At 36.4% G+C, this 20,003-nt stretch overlaps 1 protein-coding gene across 6 annotated transcripts in view; it reads right to left on the bottom strand.

Moving 5' to 3' along the window:
• Positions 1–20,003, bottom strand: part of LOC127412298 (protein quaking) — a 138,436-nt gene that overhangs the window by 116,961 nt on the left and 1,472 nt on the right. The window lies entirely within an intron of this gene.

Here is a 20,003-nt window from a genome sequence, read left to right as displayed (position 1 = left end):
ATGTGGCCTTAACATGGGATTAAAAATAAAATTACTCTGGGTTAAATGTGGCCTCAACAAGGGGTTTAAAATTACATTAACCCTTAGTTAAATGTGGCCCTAACATGGGGTTAAAATGATACTAACCCAGGGTTAAAAGCTGCCTCAACAAGGGGTTTAAAATGACATTAACCTAGAGTTAAAGCTGGCCCTAACATGGGGCTAAAAATTATGTTTACCTACTCGGCCTTAACATGGGGTAAAAAAAAAAAAAAAGTTTACCCAGAGGCCTTAACATGGGGTTAAAATTACATTAACCCAGGGTTAAAAATGGCCTTAACATTGGCTTAAAAATTATGTTTACCCAGAGGCCTTAACATGGGGTTAAAATGACGTTAACCCAGGATTATAAATGGCCTTAACATGGGTATAAAAATGACTTCAACCCAGGGTTAAAAATGGTCTCAACATGGGGTTAAAATGGCATTAACCCATAGTTACATATGGCCTTAACATGGGGTTAAAAATTACATTACCCCATGTTAAAAGTGGCCTCAACATGGGGTTTAAAATTACGTTGACCTAGAGTTAAAGGTGGTCTTAACATGGGGTTTAAAACAACGTTAACCCATAGTTAAATGTGGCCTTAACATGGGGTTAAAATGACACTAACCCAGGATTAAAAAGTTGCATCAACATGGAGTTTAAAATTACGCTAACCTAGAGTTAAAGATGGTCTTAACATGGGGTTAAAAATTATGTTAACCCAGGGTTTAGAGTAGTGTGAAAAGCCATTTACAAAGAAAAACTGAAGGAGTCAAAGAAGCAGCATCTCTCTCCAGGTCTACGAACTGAGTGGATATTCCAAAATAAATTTGCATGTTCATATATTTCTGTGCTCTTGTTCCCCTGTGCAAATGCCCTTGAGTGTTAAAAAGCCTAGATCTGTCTACTTGCTCTGTTGCATGTAACGATTTCTGCCCTATTTAAAAGTGCAAGGCAGCACCTTCCTTTTCAGAATGGTACCGGTGGCATTTAAATAAACAGGGTGGGGGGGGGTGGGGGGGTTATCCCATCAGCCAGAAAGAGGCAGCCCAAGGCCTCGGGGCAACTCCGGTGTGTAAAGTATGTGTGTGTGTGCTTATTTTGAGTATGTGTGTGCTTCCTCAGGAGGTGCTGACACAGAGGAAATGACGGCTCTTAGCGATGAGTGCTTATATGCAGCAGGAGCGACATTCTGCTGGGCTCCACATGGAGGCCAGCATATGGTTTGCTCTGTCACACAAACGCATACACCACATGCCTCCAGGCACTTCCTTAGAACTACCCAAATCCTAAATACTCACAGCAAAACCCTGCTATACAGCTAACCAAGCCCTTCCATTATCCCTGAAAATCCTGCTGCACAACTCCTCAACAACAACTCTGATAAATAAGAAACTCAGCCCCCTCAACAACATCTAAAAACTCTACTAAAAAACTAACCAAGCCCCATTAACAGGGACATTTTGGCTGCATACTGACATTATATAAAAACCTGCGAGAGCCATTAGCCTTTAACAAAGGATTAAAATGCACATTTTGGTTATTAAAGGGTATGAGATAAATTACACTAAGTAGGTAAGGGAATCGATCATTTCTCAGATGGCTGGGATTGCTCTTTATCTATATTAAGCAGAAGAGTCTAATAGATGACACATTAGATGGTCCCTCCGTGTCCTTTAAAAGGCATCTGTTGGGCTCCAGCCCAGAACATTTGAAAATCATTCAGAAGAGGAAAGATTCAATTAAATGTCTCTCCCACACCTTGCACCTTGTGCTGCTGACGAAAGGTAAACACATCAATCTCCTTTTACTACCCGAGCAGCAACAATTCTTAAATCTGACCAAGCGTTACCTTTGAATCTGGAGCAGACTGAAAAAATAGCCCAACGACAAAGAACAGCTCTGAGCAACACCAAGACATGCTGACATGGTGCTCTGGTGGAAAAATATATCAACTGGATTCTCTTACCAGACAAGTTATTTGGGACAATATTAACAGCTGACTGACCGTTAATATGGGGCTGTCAATTTAACACGTTGATTTAGAGTGAATAATAATAGAAAAAATAATGTGTTAAATAAATTAACACAATTAAACATGCTCCCTGACCACATTTTCCTACAATCGGAGCAATTCATGTTTGAATTTGAATCGGAGCGATTCACTTTGTGTTTTTACGAGACGCATCAGTAGCGAGCAGTCAGCGCTTCTCATCAAACCTTACAAGCAATGCATCCACAGAATGAGGCCGGTCACACAGGTCGCGTTCTGACACTGAATAACGCAGGGATCTCAGGACCAAATTTACAAAGTTTCAACAACTATTAACTTGACACAGCGTCCAAAAAATGCAGCGTTTATGACGTTGAAAAACCAGTAAGACACTCCAAAAGTGTCTGTCTGACGCATATGTAAATAGCCCAAACAATTAATAATAGCGCAGACAGAACGCAAAAACGATTTCTGTGGGAACAGGACAGATTGACAAACTCCCTTGCAAAATGGATTGCTGTGACTGTAGGCTTATGTTGAAATATATTAAAAATATATTGACTTCTAAAGCAACTTTTTGTGTTGACCAATCAGTGCTTTACTCATCTGCAACAATAATGCAATAATGCAAAATCAAGCTGAATTATAATATTATACAGCATATATATATATATATATATATATATATATATGTATATATATACAACCCCAGTTCCAAAAACGTTGGGACAGTAAGAAAAATGCTAGTAAAACAAAAAGTAGTGATTTGTAAATTTTATTCACCCTTTGTTAAATTGAAAACACTACAACTAAACATTATATGATGTTTTACTTTGTGAATTTCATAGTTTTTTTGAAAATGAACAGTCATTTCAAATCAGATGATTGCAACACACTCCAAAAAAGCTGAGACAAGGGCAATTTAAGACTAATAACAATTTGACGAGTTAAAATAACAAGGCAGTGTGAAACAGGAGATGTTAAACAGGTGAGGCAATCGTGTCGCAGTATATAAGGAGCCTCCAAAAACAGCCTAGTCCTTCAAGAGCAAGGATTTTTCTAGACTTGTCAATTTGCCAACAGATGCTTCAGCAAATAATCCAGCACTTTGAGAACAATGTTCCCCAAAGGCAAATTGGAAGGATTTGGGGCATTTCACCCTCTACAGTGCACAAGATAGTTAAAAGATTCAAGGAATCTGGTCAAATCCCAGTGCGTAAAGGGCAAGACGAAAACCACTTCTGAATGTGCGTGATCTCTGATCCCTCAGATGTCACTGTCTTAAAAAACATCATCTGAAATGGATATCATGAACATGGGCTTGGGATTACTTTAGTAAACCTTTGTTAGTCAACACCACACGCCGCTGCATCCACAGATGCAAGTTAAGACTTTACTATGCAAAGCAGAAGCCCTACATCAACACTGTCCTGAAGCGCTGCCGACTTCTCTGGGCTCGGTCTCATCTTTGATGGAAAGCAGGACAGTAGAACTGTGTTTTATGGTCCGATGAGTTCACATTTAAAATCCAAGCTGTTATCAGCGTCAGGTCCAAAAACCAGTGTCTGTATGGGCCAGGAATGTGTCAGTGCCCATGGCATGGGTAACTTGCACATCTGTGAGGGCACCATTAATGCAGACAGATATGTAAACATTTTGGAGCAGCATATACTGCCATCCAGCACCGTCTTTTCAACTTCAAACCACATGCTGGCCGAATAAGCAGAGACTGTGGGCGCTAGATTGTCCTGCCTGCAGTCCTGACCATCTCCAACTGAGGATGTGTGATGCATTATGAAGCACACAATATGGCAATGAAGACCCTGTACAATTGTGCAGCTGATGACCTGCATCATGGATGAATGAGGGGAAATTCCACTTTTTAACTTAATAAACTTGTGTCTTCAGTGACTAAATGCTTAATAAGTGTTATTAGAAGAAATGGTGATGTTCCAGAGTGGTATGTGTATTTTAATTATTATATATTATTTATATTAAATTATCTTTATTTCCGGGCCTTTCTCAGCAAATATTGATAAACTGTATATAATACTGATATATGTGATTAATTGTGATTAATTCATTTAATTGTATGGCTGTCCAATAATTAGATGGTATGCTGATTAATTCATTGAATGAATGACATATGTAAATATTTGCTGAGAAAGCCCCTCAAATAACAATAATTCAATATATAATGATTAAATAATTATAAATAGTTATATTAAAAAATGTATAGATAATATATATATATATATATATATATATATATATATATATATATATATATATATATATATATATATAAAAAAATATTCAGATAATTAAAATGCAATACATTATTGTGGAAATGAGTAAAGCATTGATAAGACAAAACAAAAAATGGACATAAAATCCAATATATTGTTTATTTCAATATTACTGAACATAGGCCAGTCATTGGCCTGAAGTTCAAAGCAATCCATTTTGCAATTTAATTCATCAGTCTGTCCTAAATTTATTATAAGTGCTTTTCTAAGGACACATCAATGTACCTGCGTCAGACGGATGCTTTTTGGAGTGTCTCACTTTGGTTGTGTTGCGTCATAAACATAGAATTTTTTGGTTGCTGTGTCAAGTTAAATGTAGTTACCTAAACTTAGAAAAGCATGAGATCCCTCTGTTCAGATTTGCGCTACATCAAGCTGTGTTTCAGCACAAGAGTGTTCTTATCTTGTGTTGTCTGCCCTCAGTAAGTGTGGTTTGTTCTCTGTATAAGCTGTACCTTGCCTAAACAGTTGGAGTTTTCACTTACTGCCCCCTGGAGAAAACAGGTTGTACTTCAAACTTGAATTGCACAGTTGGATGAATATTCCTTATTATGGTCCAGGGACATGATTAATTGTGTTCATTTTTTACGCATTATTTTTATCTCGCACTGAATTAACGTGTTAAATCGAAAGCCCTAATTAACTGTTATGTAATTAATTCCATTCAAAATATTAATCAGTTGACAGCCCTAGATATGATTTTATAATAGCAAATGGGATGTCCAATTTCTTTTTTTCACAAATTCCTCTCAATAATATTTAAAAACAGAAAATTAGCTCTCAAATAATATTCATGCGTGTGCATGTTGTGTCAAGTTTGACTTTACTGTTGGACTTACAACATTGTTTCTCAGATTTTACATGACCAATTATGTTTAAAAATGCAATTGCCTAAAATATTTGAGAGCTGCAGCGGTGGAAAAGATTTGATCAGTGAATAACGACTTAAATTTCAGTCTGTTCCTCACACAATGCTATCGTATGGCTTTAGACTTTGAGCACGAGTTATATGGTCTACTTTTATAATATTTATGGTGCTTTTTTGTGGAAAGAGCTGCTCGTGCATTCTCCCTCAAATCACCTTTTGTGTTTCATAGAATAAAGAGTTAATACTGGGTTGGAACGACATGGTTATGAGTAAATGATGACAGTTTTCATTTTTGCGTAAACTATTCCTTTAATCAGGCAAGCTTGCATGCTTATGGACTAGGGGTGTAACGGTTCAAATTTCTCACGGTTCGATTTGTATCACGGTTTTAGGGCCACAGTTTCAGTACGGTATGATATTTGTTATGTTCAGGGGGGAAAAAAATATTACTGCCAAATCCAAAGTAAAAATTTTCTATTTGGTAACAGACACTTCAAGAGATTTGCCCTCACTACTAATCACCATGTTTTACTACAGTAACCATAGTTTAAACATTGTATTTGTAGTAAAATCATAGTAACCACAAAATTAACATGGTTACTGTCATGGTTACAATACTATAGTAAAATCAAGGTTACTATATGGAAATTAATTTTCGTTAGGGTCCTTAACTAAAAAAAACATTTCTCTAATACCTGCATTATTACACTACATGCATCAACATAAAGTGCATTTCAAACTCAACTCAACATATATTCAATGTTCAGAATCTGTACATCACAACATGAGGAAAAAAACTTGCTATTAAAATGAATATGAGAATGGATGTCGTAACGTAACTCAAGTATTTTAATCATAAGCGGAAATCCCACATCTTCATCAACAGAGAAAGGGCAACATAACGTTGGCTATGACCACCCCAAGCGCTTAAGTTCTTGTTTCATGTCTGTCTGAACTAGCACCGAGTGCCTGTTTAAAGATGGAATGTAAAGTGTCTGTGTGCAGTTTCGGGCTCACCTGTGGCTCTGAGCACACAGCGCGCTATATATCCTCGGGTGATGTCAGTGTACATAAATAATCAAACATCGGTGTATTACCAGTATACGGCACTCACGTCGAGCAAAGTCTGCAAACAGTGCCTGTTCTGTAAACTTTTTTTGACCATCGTTGTTGTAATTGACTACATAAAGAAAAAGTTCCCAGACAGGAGACTTAAATGACACAGGAGCTTCTCTCTTGTGGCTTGTTTTCTCCGCTTGCCATTTTGCCAACTAACGCATGCAGAACTGTGATATCATCAACTGATTTAACATACTAACAGTTAATAGGACAGCTTCTCTTTGTAGAAAGTTGACCCATGTGAAACAGGTGGAGTGTGTCCATCTACAGAGTCATACAGGCGCATTAGCGGAGGTTACAACTGTGCATGTCTATTTGCCGCTTTATTTTCTTGGCCAAAATATATGATCCAGATGCATTATTAAACTAGAGATGAACCGCGGAGCAAATGCTTACCGAACCATGGTTGGCAAACCGTAAGGTTTGGTTTTTTACAGAGAAACGTTACACCCCTATTATGGACCTAAGTCAGGGTAGACGCCATATTTATCATATCTTTCAAGACTGAAAACAAGACTATGTTATTTTTTATCTTTGCAATGGAGTTTGTCTATCATTAGTCAAGCAAAGGGATTGTCCATCCCAAAATCATAACATTGCTAGACATGTTTGAAAGCACTAAAGAAGCAGACTGTTTACCCCTTTTTGGAAAATCATTCTATGAATGGTTTAATTTTAGTCGTTTCTGCACATTAAGCTGGGATAGGAGAAAGTATTTTAACTTTGCAAAAATCACACGTCTGCTTTAACAATATGGTCCCCAACCCAGTGACAAATATTACATTTACATGCAGTTAACAGTAAAAAAAAAGAAAAAAAAAGAAAAAAGCTTTTTGATTAACATGTAAGAGTCACTGTATAGCTCATTGGAATATGAATTATTTCAGGTTATAGGATTTCATTCTCTGACGCAATGGTTGAGGATAAGGAATGACAAGAGACCAAAATCTATTGACATACACAAGCTCAGATGTTGCCTGTTCATTCGCCCTCTTACTTTGGAATCAATATGACTCTGTCCATATAGGTGCATTCTATTCACATTCTGCTCTCACCCACTTTCTCTGTGAGCCCATGGCGGCCTGGACGACTTAGTCAGCAGTCTGTGAGGAACAGTTTCTATTACAGAGAGTGCTTTTAAAATGAGGGATGTGAATGCATTATAAAGCTCAACACTGATGTATTCACTAATAATGACGGCATCACAGGAAGCCGGCCATAATAATCTCCAATAATATAAAGAGTAACTGATAGAAGAGAAAGTGGATGGGGAGAACAAATGTCACGTTATTGATTTTTACATTCAAATTGACTTGCTGATCTGGAGAGAGAAGAACTAGAGCACACAACCTCATGACACAATGACCCCATGACCTCTGTGTTCTAATACAGTCAGATGACAGTCTGTGTGTGTGTTCTTCACCTCTGCTCTAATGACCCCTCTAGTTATCTCGTGACAGGGAGATATAAGGAGAGCCTGCCAATAGCTTAACCTGTGTTCTGATGCTTTTACAAAGATAACCTCATAAATCACTTGCACACAGTCACAGTTGCTTCTGATCACAAAGAAAGTACTATCCTGCTTTCAGATCTCAAAATATCATTGCATACTTGAAAAGAAAGAGCTGCGATATGACTATACTTGGCTTTGCATCATGTTGGCACACAATGGGTGTCAGAATGTAAGAAGTGAAACTCATCCCAGGAATCTGCCTGCAACCGGCTGCAAACTCACAACCTGAAGACAAAGTAACTAAAGAGTAAACAGTCACAGAGTAACACTATAATCATCTTTCACCTGACGATTGTAAAACTAAGAGGCCAGTGAAGTGACATTGAAAGAATTGAAATGATTACTGCCTGCACAGACAGCATCCTAACTGAAATGTAATGTTATAAGTGGCTGGATTAAAAGGCTCTAAATAGGCAGCAACTTTGTGCATCAAACAAATAGTGCTCCTCACGGGAGACTCGACTCACAGTTGATTCCAATAGTTTGACGTTAGCATGTTGCTAAGCTAATGATGCAGTACTCTAATAAGCATAAAAAAACTAACATGAATACTGGGTAAAATGTTTACCCATGACAATTTTGATTTGATTGAAATATTGTTTATTGATATACACTACCGGTCAAAAGTTTTGAAAAACTTGACTGAAATGTTTCTCATGATCTTAAAAATCTTTTGATCTGAAGGTGTATGCTTAAATGTTTGAAATGAGTTTTGTAGACAAAAAATATAATTGTGCCACCATATTAATTTATTTCATTACAAAACTAAAATATAATTAAAAAAAAAACAACTTTTTTGAAATTGATGACTTGGACCAAATAATAAAGAAAAGCAGCCAATAAGTGCCCAACATAGATGGGAACTCCTTCAATACTGTTTAAAAAGCATCCCAGGGTGATACCTCAAGAAGTTGGTTGAGAAAATGTCAAGAGTACATGTCTGCAAATTCTAGGCAAAGGGTGACTACTTTGAAGATGCTAAAATATAACACAGTTTTGATTTATTTTGGATTTTGTTTAGTCACAACATAATTCCCATAGTTCCATTTATGTTATTCCATAGTTTTAATGACTTTACTATTATTCTAAAATGTGAAAAAAAAATTATAATAAAGAATGAGTGTTTCAAAACTTTTGACCGGTAGTGTATTTAAATAATGATTTAAATATAAGTATATTTATAATCAGTATTTCACTGTAATTCATCTTGGATTTCAGCACAATGCATTCTGGGCCATCACCTCTGTGAGAATGCAGGGCTCGACATTATGCATTGTCATGTGCTTGTCCTTCAGAGAAGTAAATTGATCATTCACTTGACCGAGTAAACAAGTTACTTGTCCGGAGACAGAAACAAAAGAAAGGACGTAAGAAAAAAAAAGAAAAGCCTCCATTAAGAACACAGTGCAGAAAGACGGTAAATCATTACTAACCCTCAAGCCTGTATGAATTTCTCTCTTCTGAGGAACACAAAATTAGATTTTTGGCAGAATGTTAGTCACAGTCACTATTCACTGTCACTGCATTTTTTTTTATTTTATTTTATTTTTTATAAAATAAAAGTGGATTGAGACTGAAACTAACATTCTCCCAAACATCTCCTTTTGAGTTCCACAGAAGATAGAAAGTCAGACCGGTTTGGAACAACATGAAGGCGAGTAATGATGACAGAATTTTTGGTAATACTTTACAATAAGGTTCATTAACATTAGAAAATGCATTAGCTATCATGAACTAACAATAACAATATTTTACAGCATTTATCAATCTTGGTTGATTGTGCTTTTATTACTAAAAGTATACAATTGTTCATTGTTAGTTCATAGTGCATCAACTAATGTTAACATATACAACTTTTTATTTTAATGTGTGAAAATTTATAAATATACTGTATGTTGGAATTAACATAAACCAAGATTAATAAATTATATAAAAATGGTGTTTATTGTTAGTTCATGTTAATTGATGTTGTTAACTAACGTTAACAAATGGAATTGTTTTTGTAAAGTGTTACCCAATTTTCATTTGGGGGTAAATCATCTCTTTGAGAGTACAAGTCAATTCTCACCAGATGCTTTATAAACGGCTGTTTAATATTGACAAAATGCATTGAAAATGTTAACAGATAAAATCCTGAGAGAACCTTGCTGCTAAATCAGTAATGTTGAATATCCAAAACAGATATGTATATTAAAGATAGATAATGTTTTTATTGTGTGTAATTTATTAATGTTATAGTATTAATATTATTATAATGTATGTTGTTATATACTTATAATTGACTGATTCACATGGCAGAGAAAATACCTCGGATACATACATTAGATGAAGCTCTAGAAAGATGAGAGATGTAACGGGTGCATAAGTCTGTTTAAGTGTTTTAAGTATACTGTTTATATACTATGGTCCTAATAAAGTGCCTGACATGGTCTTCTGCTGTAGCCCATCCGCCTCAAGTTTTGACATTCTGAGATGCTATTCTGCTCACTACAATTGTACAGAGTGGTTATCTGAGTAACCGTAGACTTTCTGTCAGCTCTAACCAGTCTGACCATTCTCAGTTGACCCCTCTCATCAACAAGGCATTTCCGTCCACAGAACTGCCACTCACTGGATGGTTTTTGTTTCTGGCACCATTCTGAGAAAACTCTAGAGACTGTTAGACTGTCTAGAGGAGATCAGCAGTTACAGAAATACTCAAACCAGCCCGTCTGGCACCAACAATCATGCCACAGTCATAATCACTGAGATCACATTTTTTCCCCATTCTGATGGTTGATGTGAACATTAATTGAAGCTCCTGACCCGTACCTGCCTGCTTTTATGCATTGCACTGCTGCCGCCCGATTGGCTGATTACATAATCGCATTAATAAGTAGGTGTACAGGTCTTCCTAATAAAGTTCTCAGCGAGTGTATGTATACATACAGTATATTAACACGTTTATTTTTTACATAGATACGAATAGCAGCAGTTTAGCGAGCATTAATTAAAGTGGTGTTGCACGACTTCTCTACCGCATTTGTGCTATGTGTAATTATAATTAAATGTTTATATTTTTGTTGTTTTTGATTAACAACAGACTGTAAAGAATAGAAAGCATATAGACTAAAAGATCGATATAAGAATTTTAAGAATCAGTCAGTGAAGATTGTGATTCATTGGAAAATCTATATTTTTACCCAGGCCTAAATATAAATCAATAACTGACCCACTCACAAATCTGCATTGTATCACAGCACATAAATAAGCTTAAACATTGTACTGAATATTATAGTATAGCCATCCAAACTATGTATATCACATTACAAGCTAAAATGTCCAAGCAATAGTGCAACAGTGTTAACGAGTAATGTTCAAATGAAACTGACGCCACTGTATTTATTAATAAAATACATTATACTCAGTAAATGGTAATACTGTGTCTCTGCTGTTGTAAGCCACCTGTCTCTTCCATTCTCTAGCTCTTAATGAGTACACAGCTCATTTCCTCTTCCTCTAATGCCACAAAGTGAGAGGAATTGTAAAGCATCCCAGAAAGGACAACTACAGAACTAAAGACAGAGTCCTAAAGAAGTTAATTCTGGATAAATTGACTTTGACCCCACTAAAACTCCTCAGGTTTAATTTATTGCTCCAATTAGGTGATCAATGCAGCCACTTAGACTAATTGTCAGTTGAGCATGGGGCTCTCCGGTCCTCATGGAAACTTTAAGGATCTTTCGAGAAATAGCTCTTTCTAAAATTAAACAACTTTTTTAGTTTAAAAGGCAAAGTTTTAAGTGATATCAAATCAGTGTGATTATAAGCCCCATGTCAGGATTTTTTTTCAGATGCGAATCTGTGGGTGTGATTAATTAACCTCTGTTAGAGTGTCTGTCCTGTCTGGGTAGTGATGAACCAACAGTTATGGAAGAGCTTTGTTTCCCTGTTTAGCTACAACTGTGATAGTACTGTTGTGACAATGGGGCTTCTGAGTACTATTTAACATACTAAACATGCTTTTTCTTATTGACAACTATAGGTAAGATTTTTAAAATGTATTTATTTTAAACAGTTAACATACAGTATATCTAACCAAAGCTCATCTGTAGAGTAATAATAACAGACCATTTCACAGAAAGAAAACAAAGCATAGGAAATGCATTTACAAAATTCAGAAAACAAAGTAGATACAATTTAGCACGTGGATATGTTGGTTTCTTGCTTAGTTAAGTGCCTCAGACAAAACTAATATTTAAAAATATATATCTTTCAAAGGTTTGATGCCACTAACCTGGCAAACTCTTGTAAATCCAGAGCTAAGTGCTTCATCAAAAGCACTTATTGTATCATCCTGGTATCTTATAAACACAACTTTGTTTACATGCGGACAGGTACAGTGTGGCAGCAGCCAATCAGATCAAAACTGCCAATTTAAGCCTGCACATGTAATTTTTGAGTGCAAAATGCACCAGTCTACCATTGAACCGACTGTAGGTGGTCCATGAGTTACACAAGACATCCAAAGACTATAGAATATCTTGAATTCAATTAAAAATGGTTGTACATTGGATTTGAAGGCTTAGGAATTTAAATGTAATATATTTCTAATTACTACCTTTCAATGGTCAGTCATTTAGAAACCTTTCATGACTTCATAAAAGAACAATTTGGTGAACAAACCATAAATGATCACAAAATAATACAGTGCCTTACAGGCCCACATACATCTCTGTTTCTATTAGTGTCTCTTTTTAAACAGTAACTGATTCTGTTCTCTATGGATGTCAGCAGCACAACTTTGCCTTATGGGCCTTGTACTGTGGCGGAGGCTGCTCCCATGATTAAATTCATCACCTTTATTACAGAGCGAAGTGCATGGCCTAGCATGGTTGACTGCTCCTGTTGCCCATTGAGAGCATTCATCTGCACTAACGGGGGCAGGGGTTTCCGCTAGGTCTGTGCATCAGCCTTTGAGCATCGCGTCTGCTTCACGCAAATGCATCGCTCACAGGTGACATGCCAGGGCCAGTAGCTCGTCTCATATCTAAAGGCCACACTACCCTTCAGAGCGAGGAGATATGTCGCTCTAAAACACTGTCTCTGGCAAGTAATAATGTGTATCAAAAACAGATTTAGAAAATTGCTTGTGCTTGTGGTATTTTAAACATATGGCCCAATGTAAATGTCATTTAATTTAAGCTTTCCAATTGTACACATTTTTAAGGAAATTGATGGAAAAATTATTTGAACATGATTAAATTCAACCTGGTTTCATAGAATCACATTACTATACCTACATATTTGTACAGGCTTGTTGCACATATCGTGGCAGTTTCCTAGTGAAATAACCACTACAAGCACTTGTAATCTTCATGAGATGATCAGGCTGATTAAATTAGGGCTGGGTATTAATACAGATTTCATGATTCGATTCCTATTCACAAGCTCTCGATTCAATTTGATTGCTACTTGATTTGATTCGATTCAATATCAATTCATCTGGGTATATTTCAGTTATAATGTCCCTATTGCTTACATATAAAATATATTCTCTTCCAGCTAATGCTGTTAAACATACAGGGGAATTATTAACTAGGTAAATTACAAAAATTGTAATTTTACTAATTAGATCTGATTCGTTTTTCATTATTTTGATCACATTTTGGCTTTTTAAAAATTAACAAATCCATGTATTCAATCAATAAATAAGACATTATATTTTTTATATATTATTTTTTGTTTATTGTTTAATTGCATAATTTTTTACTATTTTCAAGTATTTACACAGATTTGTGCTAAAATCTATTTAACAAAAAAAGCATTTTTGTAAACAGTGTCTTTAAATGAACGTAAGTTAACGATAGAGGACTCAGATGGCTTTATCTCATCTGTCAATGTATGATTAGAATTAAAAAAAAATTTTGGTTGTTTTTGATCAACAACTGACTGTAAAGAACAGAAAGGGTATTAACAGAGACATTATTAATTGACTAAAGGGTCGCGTGGATCTCGTCTTGAACACACATTATACGGAACAACTTTGACTCTCAACATGCAGTGAAAGCTGAATACTCCACCACTATACTACACAAACACTGGTCAGTGAAATATAAACATATATCAGCCAGTTGGAAAATATATACATTTTAGCTGCATAGCACAAAATTTGGTTGCTAATGCAAGCCGTTTCCTCTTATTGTAGAGGGCTGCGCATACAGTATTAATCTTGGGATTTAAGACCAACATCGAGATTGTTAAAATGAAGATTGCGATGCATCAGAAAAAAAATCTATATTTTTACCCACCCCTAGATTAAATTGAATAATGTTCCCAAACATAAAACTATATATCGAAAAAACAGATAGCTGAAAAAGTAATAGTTTAAAAATGTTGTTTGCCATTCTAACAAATGCTTTCTCATTCAAAGTGTCTTAGAGTACACTTACTGCAGGGACAATACCCCTGGTTTAGTGCTCTGCTTGAAGGCACAACAATGATTCAATAAAAACACCATTATGATAAAGAGGATCCCAGGCACTCTTCAGTTTATGGTGCCCTTGTAATAAGTGTGAACCAATGTCCTTTGGAAGCCTATTCTCTTACCAACCCAGATTTGTAACCACTAAGTTACCACCACCCTTCAAATGTTAACGAAAATAACAAAAATGTAGGAGAAATAGCCAACACATTCTCATGGTGAAATCATCAGGATTCGTACGACTTTTCTAAATTTGGCTAATTCGTATGATATCGTGCGACTGCACTCGTTTGAATCCCGACAAATTTCACTATAGCCAATGATGTCGCTGGACATCGTTTCCATCTAATACGTGAAAATTACTTGCTTCAGTCACACACAACAGCTTCTGGGAATTTGCACGTGATGAAGTCATACGAGTTTATGCAAACAACATTGTGTGAGACCTTACGAAATAGACAATTAGTAAATTATGTACGAGTTTTCATGAGATCAGGTTAGAAATAGCTCCTCTGGACTAATACACATTACTGGAGGCCTAAAATACATAGCAGTGGTAAATTCAAAGTGCCAAAAATGATCAACTACAGTACAACAACAATGATCTCAGAGTCATAATGACAGCAATTGCCTAAATTCTGAAGTGTTCCCATGCTCTGCTTGTATCCGATTATGTGATAATACAAACAAGACTGTAAAATGATTTGACAGTATGAGAAGCATCCAAGCCGACACGAGCATGCACATTCACACGCTCTCATCCAAACAGAGCCAGATTTGTTGGATATTACAACATCCCACAGGGAATATCACACATGAAATCTCACACAGCTACTGAACACTTCTGAGATATCATTTGCCTCTATTATCGATGATGCCACAGATTTTCAACACTTTCAGTTTTCATTTCCAGAGTCATGCAGAAAAGATCTGAGTTTCATGTATGATCAATGCTGTGGTCCACTGTACCAGGACAGGATAGAGCTGAGCTCGGCAAAAGCCAATGATTTAGCATTGCTTTGGTAATGAATTGACTATAGTGGCACAGTTTCATAGATTAAGATATATTGTGCAGTACATTGTACTGCCCCAGCTTCTTTAACCGGTCCATGAGATTCAGCATTGTAGCAGAATGGAAGAGTTCTCTGTATTTTACTGCATTTCTCAAAGAACAGTCCATAACACAACAAGAAGTGAGAGCAAGTCCTTTTTTCCAAGGATTCACAAAAGATCCTGGGAAATTTGCAGAATTCTGTTGAATAGTTTTAAAGGCTTCAAAATTTGAGTTTTGTGGCTTTTAGGCCAAGTTTTGAGGTCATCCATATGTTAGTGTACTCCTAAACATTAGTGGCATGTGGTGGACTTTTATGAGGAGGCAGAGTGCCATCAATGGTAATTCATATTTTAGTTCCAATTGATTTTTATATAGTTTTCAGGTTAAACTCATACATACATAGCTATATATGTATAAAAAAAAACAACAAAAAAAAAAACACATACAATAATGTATGGTTTTATATGTTAATGGCCATACTGTATATCAGGGCCCGTATTTACAAAAGTTTTTAAGGCTAAAAGTAGCTCCTAACATGGAAATTTAGAAATGAAGGGCGTGTCACTCCTAATTATAGGACTCGTAAGATTTTCATCTAAGAGTGAAAATATATATTAGAATATTATTATGACATTGACTGTTTGAATCACAATTGAGTCAACGTGCATTAATAATACAATATTATAAATATTATAATGTTGACAGTGATCTCCTGAATCGCGAGGGTGTTTTCATTATTGTAACCTTAGTTAGAGATGAAGATACCTCTCCCAAAAACTGAAACAACCCAATTACACTGGAGATAAAAGGTTCTATCTATCTGTCTGTCTGTCTGTCTGTTTGTCTATCTATCTATCTATCATCAGTCTTTATTTTCTATCTATCTATCTATCTATCTATCTATCATCAGTCTTTCTTTTCTATCCATCCATCCATCCATCCATCCAACCATCTATCTATCTATCTATCTATCTACCTACTGTAAGTATGTAAGTATGTATGTATGCATGTATGTATGCATGTATGTATTCTCTCCACCAATAGCTGGTGTGTGGTGAGCGTACTGGCGCACTATGGCTGGTTTAAGGAGGGTGATTTAAAAGAGCGCGTTAATCAAATGTGACATCAACCATAGCAGTTTGGTGAATAGGTTTTAAGCAAAAGCTCCTAGCTAAGAATTCTTTGGAAAACTTCTAATGATGAGATAAAAATCCTTCTGAATATGGGCCCAGATTTCTGCATAGGAAGGCATGTGAAATACCTTTTATCTTACACTGTTATTTGGTGTACAATACTATAATATTTTTGTATGTGCATATTACAGATCATGCCAAATCAAGTTAAATCAAAGTCTCATCAACTTTATGTGTTTTATTACAACTTTTTTTACATTGCTTCAAAAATAATACCTACAATAATACAGCATCAAGCATATTTCATGTATGTCTTATCTGTTTGACAATTATTTCATTAGTCATCTCTTCCTCTGTAAACACCGCATGATGGCACGGAGCTGTAACTTTAAAACAAGTGCTCATTAAAAACCGGCTTAGTCCCAGAATATTTAATGTTTTAAAACATTTTAAGTTCATTTCAATTTGGACGTGACCAAAAGTGGTGATGTCCGAGTTGGTTAGTTGTTTACTCTGTAAATAGTCTCTCCACTTCCATCAGCTCGTCCCATTCACAGCAATCTGCGGAGACCCGCTGCGAGGACGAGAGCATGAGAGGCAGGCACTTTCGCATTGAATGACTGACAGCATATTGAATGAATCAGTGCGAAACTGAGGCAATGTCTTCCCTCACGTGACTTTTCACCTATATTTTGCGGTTACAGGTTGTAAAATTTACACAGAACAAAACAGACCAAACATTTTGATGACTCATCTTGTGCTATCCAAATGTTTGTCCAATGCAATAGTTTCCAGAATGAGAATGTACCTCCCCCTAATACCACCTGCAACTGACTTGTAGGTAGTAAATCATGGTTCACCCATGTGATTTAACTAAAGCCGATATACGGGCCTACCCTTTTGTTATGCCACCCCCCACCTCCATCCCCCGCAGCAAACTTCCTATTTCAGTACGAAAAAAGTCAAGATAGCAGAAAAAACGCACAAAAGAGTAAAACACTTTTACTGATAGCAAAAAGCACTATCAAATCGGCCAAGACGTTTAATAAACGAATGAAGGGATAGGGGATGTATGGAACTTTGTGAATGTCAAGTATTCCAGATCTGCAGAAATCAGTGGAGCTTTCTGCAGAGTACAGATTTAGTGTTGGCGTGACCATGACCAACTGCAATTAGCTTTTTTAAAAAGCAAATTGATCAGAGGCATGCATTGATGCATTTGCACACCCACTCTTAACACGGTGATCTGAGCAGTGTGTTTGTGTATTGGAGGTCAGGGCTCAGTTCTGCAAAGGCCCAATAGTGGAAGTGAAACCGATGGGTCAGTTCACTTCCATGAACACAAGACCTACTTGCTGCTACCTCTTCAGTCAGACAGATAGTATTTGAGTGTGTGCCTCCTTAAAAGTGTTAACAATTCAGATATGCATGCACTTACACAACCTAGATTGTGGAAAACTCTGACAAACCAAAAATCTGTAGTGGGAGGAAACTCATGTAACTGGCTTATTACCCAAATAGATTGAATTAAACTGCATGATGCGTCTCAATGCCAGATTCCAGAAACAAGCCGTAAAAAGCATATGTGAGTCATAAACAAATTTTACAAGTCAAATGTAGAATGTCCTTGATGTTAGCAGGTACCTACCTACTCATGATTGCATGGCTAATGTTGCCGGCAAAACTGATTTTGCTCAGATAGAGCGAGTCAGTGCAGTCCAGAGAAAGGCTGTAAATGTGAGTGACAAGGCATAAACAAGAAAGCGACTGTGAAAGAAGCAAACGAATAAAGCTACAATTCACAAAGTGCCAAGTGTGAAGCCAAGCTGTAGACCCACCCTAGGGACGTATGATCATTTGAAAAGAAAGTATAAAAGTGCGTAAAAAGACACTTTCAGAGTATTTATGATGGTGTCTAAATTACCAACTTATTAGAGTGAACATTACTAGGAAAATAAATAATATAAGACATTATTCAAAACCTCATCACAGAGAAGCTATTAGGCTTACGTCATTCCACCGCGATTTGCAGATGAATAGGATCTTCTGGTATATAATGTCGGGTGCCAAGGGACCGCATTCACACCGGAAGGCGTGTTGGACACAGTTGATTCACCAGCAAAAAAACAGTTACTTGCTACCTTGCACAAGGGAGGATGGCAGAGCTTATGTCCGAAATGTAACCACTCGCTCCCTAACACTGTAATGAGTAAGTAATGATTAGTAATAAGCCAGTAATGTAGAGTTATGTGAGTAATGATGGAGTTTTAGAAACGCAATTTAAAGCGGTATGCTCAAGAGGCTCTAAATTATTTCTAGTGAACCATGATCTGAAATTACATTTACTTTGACAATTTATTTATTTATTTATTTATTTTTAGATTTTCTTTTGGCAGTGAAAAAGAAATGAAAAAACGTGATAAATAGGTGTGCATACTGGACTACAACTGAACAATAAAATCTTCTTCTGAAGATCTCTTTCTCTCTTTCTCACTGTGAAATAACTGCGCCAACATTTAGAAATACTACAGGTTCAGGGGTCAAATTGTGGAGTAGTTGATAGATAGATAGAGAGATAGATAGATAGATAGATAGATAGATAGATAGACGATAGATAGACAGACAAATTATAGATAGATAGACAGCAGACAGACAGATGATAGATAGATAGACAGACAGACAAGACAGACAATAGATAGATAGACAGACAGACAGACAGACAGACAGACAATAGATAGATAGATAGACAGACAGACAGATGATAGATAGATAGACAGACAGACAAGACAGACAATAGATAGATAGACAGACAGACAGACAGACAGACAATGGATAGACAGATAGACAGACAGACAGATAGACAGACAGACAGACAGACAGACAATAGATAGATAGACAGACAGACAGACAGACAGATAGATAGATAGATAGACAGACAGATAGATAGACAGACAGATAGACAATAGATAGATAGATAGACAGACAGACAGACAGACAGACAGACAGAAAGACAATAGAGAGATAGACAGACAGACAGATAGCTAGATAGACAGCCAATAGACAGACAGACGATAGATAGACAGAAAGACAGACAGAAGATATAGATAGATATAATCCTTTTAACTCCTCTTTAAACAACTTTTATTCGCACTAAAGGCCCAAGACTTCCTATGAAACATTAATAAAACAGTCTAAATGGGAAAAAAGCACTGTTTGCGCAAATATACAGTAAAAACCTCATTTACAACTTTATAAAACTGTCAACGGGAGAGGGGAACAAGAGGTTTCTGAAGAATTAGTCAGGAGCCCCCTGGTGCCATATTACACGAAATTCGCACCCTAAACCGCAAAGTGCAGAGGGGTTGGACTACTGTGGGCCCGCATAAAACCGTATCACACTGCACATAGTAATTAAAAGGCTGATTTGACCAAATATGCAACGTGAATACTTACGAAGCCTTTTACGTTTATTTCACCCGCTGAGAAAACTTTTTTAAAAGTAAAATAACGTTGGGTTGTTTTTCCTA

The sequence above is a fragment of the Myxocyprinus asiaticus genome, chromosome 21 (assembly GCF_019703515.2).
Source record: "Myxocyprinus asiaticus isolate MX2 ecotype Aquarium Trade chromosome 21, UBuf_Myxa_2, whole genome shotgun sequence".
NCBI lineage: Eukaryota > Metazoa > Chordata > Actinopteri > Cypriniformes > Catostomidae > Myxocyprinus > Myxocyprinus asiaticus.
The sequence above is the reverse complement of the archived record's forward strand: the minus strand, read 5'-3'. Positions and strand labels throughout refer to the sequence as shown.